Genomic DNA, 10,175 nt, shown 5'->3' with positions numbered 1-10,175 from the left:
TAATGCAATAAAAGACTAACCATAAAATTATAATATTAATATATTTGTTCTATTATATTCACATAGAAAAATCATGATTGTTTCTATATAATATTAGATAGATAAATATATTGACATAGAGATGGAGAAATATAGAAGAAGTTATATTACTCAAATGTATAAACTTTATGCACTTGGTGAATAGTGATGCACACGGGGCGGGGAATTCGCGGGGAGTGCTCCCTCTCCCCCCGTCCCCATTTATATTTCTAATCCTCGTCTCCGCCCCATCCCCGCTTATTCCCCATCGGGGACGGGGTGGGGAATCCCAACGGGAAACCCATTTATTTAAAAAATAAATTTTAAAATAAAAATTGTAAATTATATGTAAATTAAAATATTGCACAATATTTATAGCTAACATAGCTTGACAACTTTTAACGCTAAACCTAAACCTAAACCTAAACCCAAGTTGAAGATGTCAAGCTATGTCAAGCTGTCAACCTAAATTAAATTCCCACTTTCACTCTTGTTAACATATATTTCAACTTGGCGGCTTGATTTTAACGCAAGCTTTTCATCTTTTTCCATTTCACTTATTGTTGGGCTTGGGCTTGGGTTCTATTTCTCCACTTCATTTCTTTGCAATATTACAATTTTTCTCTACAAAATTAAACAAATTAAATTAAAACCACATATCTTCATATCAAATAAATATTTAAATTAATTTCATGAAAATTTATAATTAAAACATAATTTATTTAGATATTTCTACTTATATTAGTGCATCTTCATGCATTAATCAGACTTCCACTGAGGACATTGCTTTTTGTAATGACCATCCTTATTACAAATCCAACAAACCTTTGATCCTTGAGCACCATTTCTTGACTGTGACCTAGACCTTCTTTTTCCTTTCTTGTGATTTCCCCTATCCTCTGACCTTCCTCTAACACTCAGACTTTCTCCATTTTGTTTGGATTTCTTGCCATTAGCCTTCAAATCCAGTTCTTTGGAGCAAGCAGCTCATGTCACTTCCTCTAGAGTCAAAGTGTCCTTGTTGTACTTAATAGTGTCCCTGAGTTGGTTATATTGCCGAGGGAGAGAATTCAAAGAAAAATAGCTTGGTCTTCCTCATCTATTTTAACTTTAAGATTTTCCAAATCTGAAATTAACTTAGTGTAACGACCTCCTTTCTTAACATACATATATATAGTGTAAAAACAAAGTTTAACCTGAATATAACAATACTGAAATTCTGAATTTACAAAAACTTTATTAAACAATACATAACTAATGTTCATAACCTCAAACCATACAATACTCACAACTAAATAAAAACTTTATCTTACATACAAATCTTAATACTTTTATAAATAGTTTTCGTGGCGTTACTACACCTTAACGTAGAAATGAAGATGTATCCAACCGATAAATTGAAAAGCTTTATGTAAATTACAACATTCATGAAATACTTTTAAAGCTTTAAGTAAATTATAAAGTTCACAAAATACTTTTAATGAAATATAATTATAAAATCAAGTTCCTCGTTTATTTATAAAATAGCATAGCAGAACTCCACTCCCTTCAGGTCAGCCCCATATGTACAGTCATGTTGGCTCCACGTATACTCATCAACAATTTATATTTGGGGCCTCTTACCTACAATACAAAACATTATCTGATGAGCTAAGGCTTAGTAAGCAGAATAACTACCTCATATGCATTAAAATAAACATGCAACATGTTATGTATTTTCTTTCTTTCACTTTCCTTTCTTTTGGGCCCTAGAGGATGCTGCTGCCGGCATTACATAGGGAATCACATTCCCACCTGAACATAAACATGATAATAGGGAATTTCTCCCTCATAAACATTCATCATATATAGGGAAGTACATCTCCCTCCTTACTTATTTGGGACTTAGGTCTCCCAAGCAGCACCTCTACTTTAACGCTTTCAATAACTTGTTTGTGAACATTAAGCGTGCTTATGCATAATAAATATAACATTCTTGAAAATAACTTATGCATAAGAACATGGAAGGATAACATATAAAGCATATAAATGCACATAAGACACATAAAAGACTTGTATTGTAGATGAGGATTCTACTTACCTTGCGTCTTGATAAAACAACCGAAATTGTTAGCTTCCTGATAAAAACACAAACTATTAACTTACATAAAATCTACATGATGTAACTTTAGTTTATGATTGTTGTTATTATATTTTTCTTATTTTATTGATTATTTTATGTCTAGGCGTATGGTCATACTATATTTGTCCATGGGAAGGTTCTGGTCTAAAAGTCATGGTCATGGTCATATGGAAAAAGTCCAGGTCATAATACTTGTCCATAATAATAGGGAATAAGGTTATAAGAGTCCATAATAATAGTCCAAAGTATGACCATAGCCTATATAAGTTTAGTATTATGAAGATACATATAAAATAGTTTATATTTCAATTTTAGCATTGTAAATTATAACGACATGGTAAAGAAATCTATATATAAATTTTGGTATTATAACGGCATAGTAAAATAATCTATATATAAATTTCGGCATTATAATGGCATGATAAAATAATCTATATATAAATTTTGACATTATAACGACATAGTAAATTAATCTATATATAAATTTTTAAACATAGTAGCATAATCTATATATAAATTTTGGCATTATAACGGCATGATAAAATAATCTATATATAAATTTTGACATTATAAATGCATAGTAAAATAATCTATATATAAATAATAGTTAAATAACTGAACTGAAAGGCTCGGGAAGGAGCTTACCCAAAAAGGTCTTCGTAGGCTAGCGTTACAAACAGAACTTCGCCTAGATTTTAGAGATTTAAAACTTTAAAAGAGTGTTAAGAAGAGTTTTAGGCAGAGTGAGAGAAAGAAAGATTTTTCGTAATTCAAAATGAATTCTGAAAGGCTCTATTTATAGGAAAACATTGGGTTACTATGCTGCATAGTAAAATAATAAAATATTAAAAATATCAAGCATAGTAAAATAATAAAATATTCAAAATATCAAGCATAGTAATTTGCTTAAGTCATCACTATATCACTACTGCATCAACATGTGGGACCCATGGGGTGGACCCCACTGTGGGACCCATGTGGACCCTACTGTGGGACCCTTGCGGACCCCACTGTGGGACCCACTATGAATAGTACCCGGTGAATAGTAAAAGAATGAAAATTTCCCAATCTTCTTATATTACTTAGTTTAACATTTTTGACTCACAAACTTATCTGAAAATGTTTCTCTAACACCCATAAATTAATTATTCCCACCTATTAGTTACTCCAACAACTTAGAATTGTTAAAATCCCATAATAGAAAACAACTATATCCCCAACGGTCATGATCACTATTCACCAACGGTCATAAATGGCTAGTTTTTGTCCTATAAATATTTGTTCCTTCAACCATTTACTTGCACAACTTCTTCATCTCTTATCCTTCTAGATAAAATTCATCATCAAAACATGAATTTCTCTTTATTTTTCATAACTTTAGTGATTGTTTGCTTGTATTTAGCATCATTCTATGGGTATTATACTAATGAAATGCCCATGAATGTTATAGTTGCATATTCATTAATTATTCTTCCACTTTACTTAATAGCTCTAGCATTCGGTTAGCATTGTAATGCACTCAAAAGTATGAATAAAAATATCTTCTCTTATTTTTCATACTTGTTGTAATGTATTTGCAAAAAGAAATGGGAGTTACACTTAGTGAATTCATCTATATTTTCATCAATGGATTTATCATCATCCATCTTGAAGCCATAAAAATTTTGCTTCAAATAAATCTGTTGACGTCGTTTTTCGTATATCCTCTAAGATCTGAATCGTACGCTCGGACTGCCCATCTGTTTGAGGATGGAAAGCTGTACTAAGACTTAACTTAGTACCCATAGCTTGCTGTAAACTTCCCCAAAATCTCGACGTAAACATTGATCCTCTATCTGACACTATCGTCTTGGGGATTCCATGCAATCGTACAATCTCTTGGATGTAGATGTCTGCATATTGGTCTGCCGTGTATGAAGTTCTAACAGGCAGGAAATGAGCCGACTTGGTTAGTCTATCTATCACTATCCAAGCGGAATCATGTTGCTTATTTGTCTTTGGTAGACCCGTCACGAAGTCCATGGCTATATCGTCCCACTTCCATTCTGGCACGTTAAGTGGTTGTAATAAGCCTGCAGGGCGCTGATGCTCCGCTTTCACTTGCTGGCATACCAGACACTTAGATACATACTCCGCTATGTCCTTCTTCATCCCTGGCCACCAATAGATTGCCTTGATGTCGTGAGTCATCTTGGTAGACCCTGGATGAACTGAGTACGGGGTGCTGTGTGCTTCTTCCAGAATTGTCTTCTTAACACTTTGATCATTTGGCACGCATACCCGATCCTTATATCTCAATAAGCCTTGGCTAGATATTGAGAAATCGGTATTCTTGCCTTCTCTGACTGCTTCCATATGTGCTGCTAGCGATTCATCATGTCTCTGACCAATTCTAGCAGATTCGATTGGATAGACAAGTTAGCTAGCTTGCCTACAACCACTTCTATTCCGGCACTGATAAGCTACTGCTGTAGAGGCTTTTCTATTCTGGCTAAAGCTGCTAAATTCCCATAATTTTTCCTACTAAGTGCATCGGCAACTACGTTCTCCTTCCCCGGGTGGTATAGGATTTCGCAGTTGTAATCCTTTACTAACTCCAACCACCGGCGCTGCCTCATGTTAAGCTCCTTCTGAGTAAATAAGTACTTTAAACTTTTGTGGTTCGTATAAATCTCGCACCGTTCTCCGTAAAGATAATGGCACCAGATTTTTAATGCAAAGACCACCGCTGCCAACTCTATATCGTGAGTTGGATATCGCTGTTCGTATTCCTTTAACTGTCGTGAGGCATAGGCTATCACCTTGTCATTTTGCATTAGTACGCAACCCAATCCTAGCTTTGATGCATCGTAGTAGACAACGAACTTATCGTTGGGTGTCGGTACACTAAGTACTGGTGCTGAGCAAAGCTTATCCTTAAGCAACTGGAAGCTTTCTTCACACTTATCATTCCAATTAAACTTTTGTTGCTTCCGGGTCAGGTTGGTGAGTGGAGTGGCTATCTTAGAAAAGCCCTCTACAAACTTCCTATAATAACCTGCTAGCCCTAAGAAGCTTCTTACTTCTGACGCGTTCTTTGGTCTAGGCCAATCCTTCACGACCTCTTCCTTTGATGGATCTACTGCAACTCCGTCTTTCGATATGATGTGCCCAAGGAACGCCACTTGCGAAAGCCAAAATTCGCATTTTTGAACTTTGCGTATAGTTGATGCTCCTTCGATCGCGTCAAAATCATCCTCAAATGTTCCTCATGCTCTACTTCATCCTTGGAGTATACTAAGATATCGTCGATGAATACAACGACGAATTTATCTAAGTAATCCTTGAAGACCCTATTCATTAAGTCCATAAACGCAGCTGGTGCGTTAGTAAGACCAAAATACATAACCAAGAACTCGTAATGTCCACAACGAGTCCTAAAGGCTGTCTTAGGAATATCTTCTCCCTTTACCTTGAGCTGATGGTACCCGGACCATAAATTGATCTTAGAAAATACAGTCGCGCCTCGGAGTTGATCAAACAAATTGTCGATCCGAGGTAGCGGGTACTTGTTCTTAATCATTACTTTGTTCAGCTCACGATAGTCTATGCACATCCGCATACTTCCGTCCTTCTTCACGAATAGTACTGGAGCTCCCCATGGTGAATGGCTTGGCCTAATAAAACCCAAGTCTAGGAGTTCTTGTAGCTGCGTCTTTAACTCCTTGAGTTCCGTAGGTGCCATCCGGTATGGTGCCTTAGAGATAGGCTCGGTGCCTGGTACTAATTCTATCGTGAAATCTATTTCTCGAGTTGGCGGCAATCCTGGCAAGTCATCGGGAAATACTTCTGGAAATACTTGTATAACTCGAACATCTCCAACCTTAAGCGGCGTCTCCCTTTCCACGTCCGTGATGCTGGCTAGGAACGCTTGACATCCTTTCTCCATCATTTATTGAGCTTTGAGAGATGATACTAACGGGGTGCGTAGTCCTGAAGCTTGTCCTATGAAGCATCGTCTCTGGCCGTCAGGAGTCTCGAACATCACCTTCTTGCGTTTGCAGTTGATCATTGCGCCATGCCGTGCTAGCCAATCCATGCATAGTATTACGTCGAAGTCCTTGATCACTAGCTCTATCAGGTCTCCTTCTAGTTCCTTGTCCTCAATCTTGACTGGTACGCCTCGTACTATCCGTGATGATAGAACTACTTTGCCCGAAGGCAACTTGGTTACAAACCTAGTTCTAAATCTTTCACAAGGTTTGTCTAGTTTTTCTATCATTCCTAACGATATATACGAGTATTTTGCTACCAAATCAAGCGATACTAGAACATATACTATCGAGGATAGGATCTGACCTGTAATTGCTTGTTACTAGCATGGGTTCCTCCCTGGGTCAAGGCAAAGACTTTGGTCTAGAACCATCGCTTAATCCCTCTTCTCCTCACTAACATTCATCTGAATCCTTTTTACTTCTATTGCCGTTTCTAGAACATTGACATAGGTGGTATTTCCCGGGTTTGCTAGCTTAACCCCTAATTCCATCTTTGGTCTAAGTCCTCTAACGAACTTGGTCATCCTCATAAAATCGGTTGGAACCATCTTCGATGCGAACTTGGCTAATCCGTCGAACTGACGTGCATATTCTTCTACTATTAGCGATGACTGCCGAGGTGTAATACTTCTTGTGGAACAACTCCACAAATCTTGTCCATATCATGGTGGCGACATCGTTAGTCTGCTGAGCTAAGTCCCACCATATTCTGGCATCCTTCTTGAGTAATGACGAGACGCAGGATATGCGGTCCGTATTACTAAGATTCATGTGCGTCAGAATCGGCTCCACGTTCCTTAGCCACTCTTCTGCCTCAAAGGGGTCTATAGTCCCTTCGAAGTTTGGAGCGTGCTGCTTGTGGAACCTTGACTCCATATTCGGTACTGGATGTGGAGCGTAGTTCAAAAGGCTAAGGCCAGGGTCCATCAAGTCCTGGCAGCAGTTCTCTGACGAATTCCTCCAACAACACCATGCCGTGCGGGACTACACGATGCCAGGTACCAGCCTGGCCAATGTGAAGCAAGGGGAGAAGGAGAGCCTGAAGAGCTACATTCACCAGTTCAATATGGAGGCCGCAAAAATGGGGAGCCTAACGCGCCGGGAGTTAAAAATGGCCATTACCGCTGGAGTGCTCCCAGGAAGCAAGTTGTGGGACAACATGTTGAAGAGGGAAGTCACCGACTTAGATGACTTCTATGAGAGAGCGCAGAAGTACATCCGTGTGGAGGATGGCCACGCAAACCTAAAGGCGGGAAAGGAGGAGCCCCACGCGAAGCCCCCAACTAACGACGGGTCGAATGTAGCAAAGAAGAAAAGGGCATACGATGGATCAAGAGATGACCACCAGAGGAAAACCAAACATGGGAATGATCACAAGCAAGCGGCTTACGCTTACTACACAGACCTCACAGATACCAGGGAGCACATTTACCTCACCAATGAAGATCGAGTTCCTTTCAAAAGGCCCCCACCAATGAGAAAGGACCGGTCCAAAAGGGACCTTAGTAGATACTGTCGGTACCACAAGGATACCGGACATACCACGACAGAGTGTATCCATTTGAAGGAAGAAATTGAGGAACTCATCCGCAGGGGACATTTGGGCAGGTATGTGCGCAAGGATAACCAGAGGCCAGAAGGAGGAGTGTCCCCGCCGCCGGCACGTGAGGTGGCCCCGGAAGTGCAAGGAGAGGTCAGGACCATCTTTGGAGGACCAGGATTTGGAGGCGATTCTAGGAAAGGGCGAGACAGGTATGCCAAGGAGGCCCGACGAAGTCCACCACATTGCATTTTAAGTTTGGAACAACGCCCCCCGAAGAGCTTCAAGGGCGAGAATGACTCAATAACTTTCACTGAAGAAGATGCACAGGGGGTGCACTTCCCTCATAATGACCCCCTGGTGCTAACCACCCAGCTAGCTAACATGAGGGTACATCGGGTCATGGTGGATAACGGGAGCTCCGTGGACATCTTGTATCGACAGGCGCTGGAAAAGATGGGGTTGAGCCTCCGTCTCCTAAAGCCTTGCACTACGACTTTGTATGGGTTCACGGGAGATTCGATGCAACCCCTGGGGACAATCGAATTGGCCCTCACCATGGGGGAGCAACCCAGGCAAACCACCATAATGGCTAACTTCGTCGTGGTAGATTGCACCTCAGCCTTCAATGCGGTATTAGGGAGACCCTCCCTGAGAGAATTGAAGGCGATAACTTCTGTGTATCATCTAGCCATGAAATTCCCTACCCCTGGGGGAGTAGCATGTGTGAAAGGGGAGCAGAAGGAAGCGAGGGAATGCTATAACATGTCCCTCTGCGCAGCCACCAAACCATCCATGTCAATGACGATGGCTGTGCATGAAGGAGCGACTCACACAAGTTAGATCCGCACAAGATGGGACAGGCTACGGAGCCTTTCGAGAAGTGCTACCAGCAAGGCTTCAGCTCTTAATGCCAAAAGAACCTATGTTTAACTTGTTCTTCGTTATTGTAGTAAGAATCAAAGAGGCTGCCCTAGGTAGCCTCCTAGTTAGATGTAACCCCCCCCCCCCCCCCCTTTTTATTTTCAAAGTTAGATGCAAATCGCGTTCTATGAATGAAACCGTTTGCTACTTCCTGTGTTTATTTTCTTCGCTGCACAAGCATCAGCCAAAGTGTCTGCCGAAATAAATTTCACCAAGCACTTGGGGGGCAGGACAGGGGGCAAGAACATGCAGCCAGCAAAAGGGCTCCTAAAAAGGGACCCTCTAACGGAGGATCCTAAAAAGGACCCCTTGCCCTCCTAACTCCTAAAAAGGGACCCTCTAACGGAGGATCCTAAAAAGGACCCCTTGCCTTCCTAACTCCTAAGGGAGACCCTCTACCAAGAGGATCCTCAAAAAGGACCCTCCATTAGGAGGACCCCAAAAAGGACCCTTCAACAGAGATCCCAGGGGGACCCCCTATATCAGGGCCTTAAGCGAAGTCTTTACAAGGCATCTCCTTAGATCACAAGGATTAGCTACCCGTGTGAATATCAGGGAGGCCTTAGGGACTCACAAAAAAAAAATATGGTATCGATGGTAATAAGTCTAGAGCAGCCACCAAGCCGTCTAGCCAATAATAAGTCTAGCCATTATATGGTGACGACAATAATAAGTCTAGAGCGGCCGCCAAGCCGCCTAGTCAAAAAGGACCCCAAAAGAGATCCTTGTAAAAATAGTACTATGCATAATGACGAGAAGGACGCTTCTCGCAACAAATAATAAGCGCGCGCAAGAAAAACATAAAAGGATAACTAAGACCCAAGGGGTCAAAATATCCTTATGAAAGCAACCAAGAGGCACCAAAAGAGGTCCCAGTGAACCCTTTCACATGGGCTCCAAAGAACCTCCAGCCTGATAGATAAAAGAGGGGAACCAACTAAACCCTGGGCTTAAAAGGGCCTCGAATGCAATAGAATAAGAAATAAACAGCAACATATGTATTTATACTTTAAAAAAAAAAGAGTTCTCGGGATAGTACAAGAGTTACTAACAGAAAAGTAGCACTGGTAATGATGTTACAAAATAAAAAGAAAACAAAAAAGGAGCGAGACTATTTCAAGGTCTCCCGTAGTGGGCACTCCACCAGGCCGCTCGGGCAACGACCTGTTCGCTAAAAGAGGAGAAGTCAAAGTTGGGATCCTGCTTCCACACATTGTAAAGAGCACGGTCTATAGACTTGCACTCAGTTATGACCCTCTCCGCCTCCAAAGAAGCCATCGCCGCCTCCCAGGAAGCTCTCGCCGCCTCCCAGGAAGCCCTCTCCGCCTCCAAGGAAGCGACCTTCTCCTGAGTCGACTGTAGTTCAGCCCTAAGGGCCTCAACTTCAGTCTCCAGTTGAGTAACCCCCTCCTGCGACGCGGTCGCAGCGGCCTTGGCCCCTCGGAGCTCGCGCTCCAAGCATCTAGCCTTGCCTTTTAGCTCCTTGATCTTGGCCTTCAGCTTCTCCCTCTTCGAGTCCAACTTGGCATACTTAGTC

At 41.1% G+C, this 10,175-nt stretch overlaps 1 long non-coding RNA gene across 1 annotated transcript; it reads right to left on the bottom strand.

Moving 5' to 3' along the window:
• Positions 1 to 1,533: 1,533 nt before the first annotated feature.
• Positions 1,534 to 2,880, bottom strand: LOC133793672 (uncharacterized). Its single transcript, XR_009874918.1, has 3 exons — positions 2,786 to 2,880; positions 2,099 to 2,135; positions 1,534 to 1,641 (listed from the first exon to the last, which is right to left on the bottom strand). It is a non-coding gene; the product is annotated as an uncharacterized LOC133793672 (long non-coding RNA).
• Positions 2,881 to 10,175: the final 7,295 nt, after the last annotated feature.

This window comes from Humulus lupulus, chromosome 8 (assembly GCF_963169125.1).
Source record: "Humulus lupulus chromosome 8, drHumLupu1.1, whole genome shotgun sequence".
Classification (NCBI taxonomy): domain Eukaryota; kingdom Viridiplantae; phylum Streptophyta; class Magnoliopsida; order Rosales; family Cannabaceae; genus Humulus; species Humulus lupulus.
This window is presented reverse-complemented; position numbering and strand designations above follow the sequence as displayed.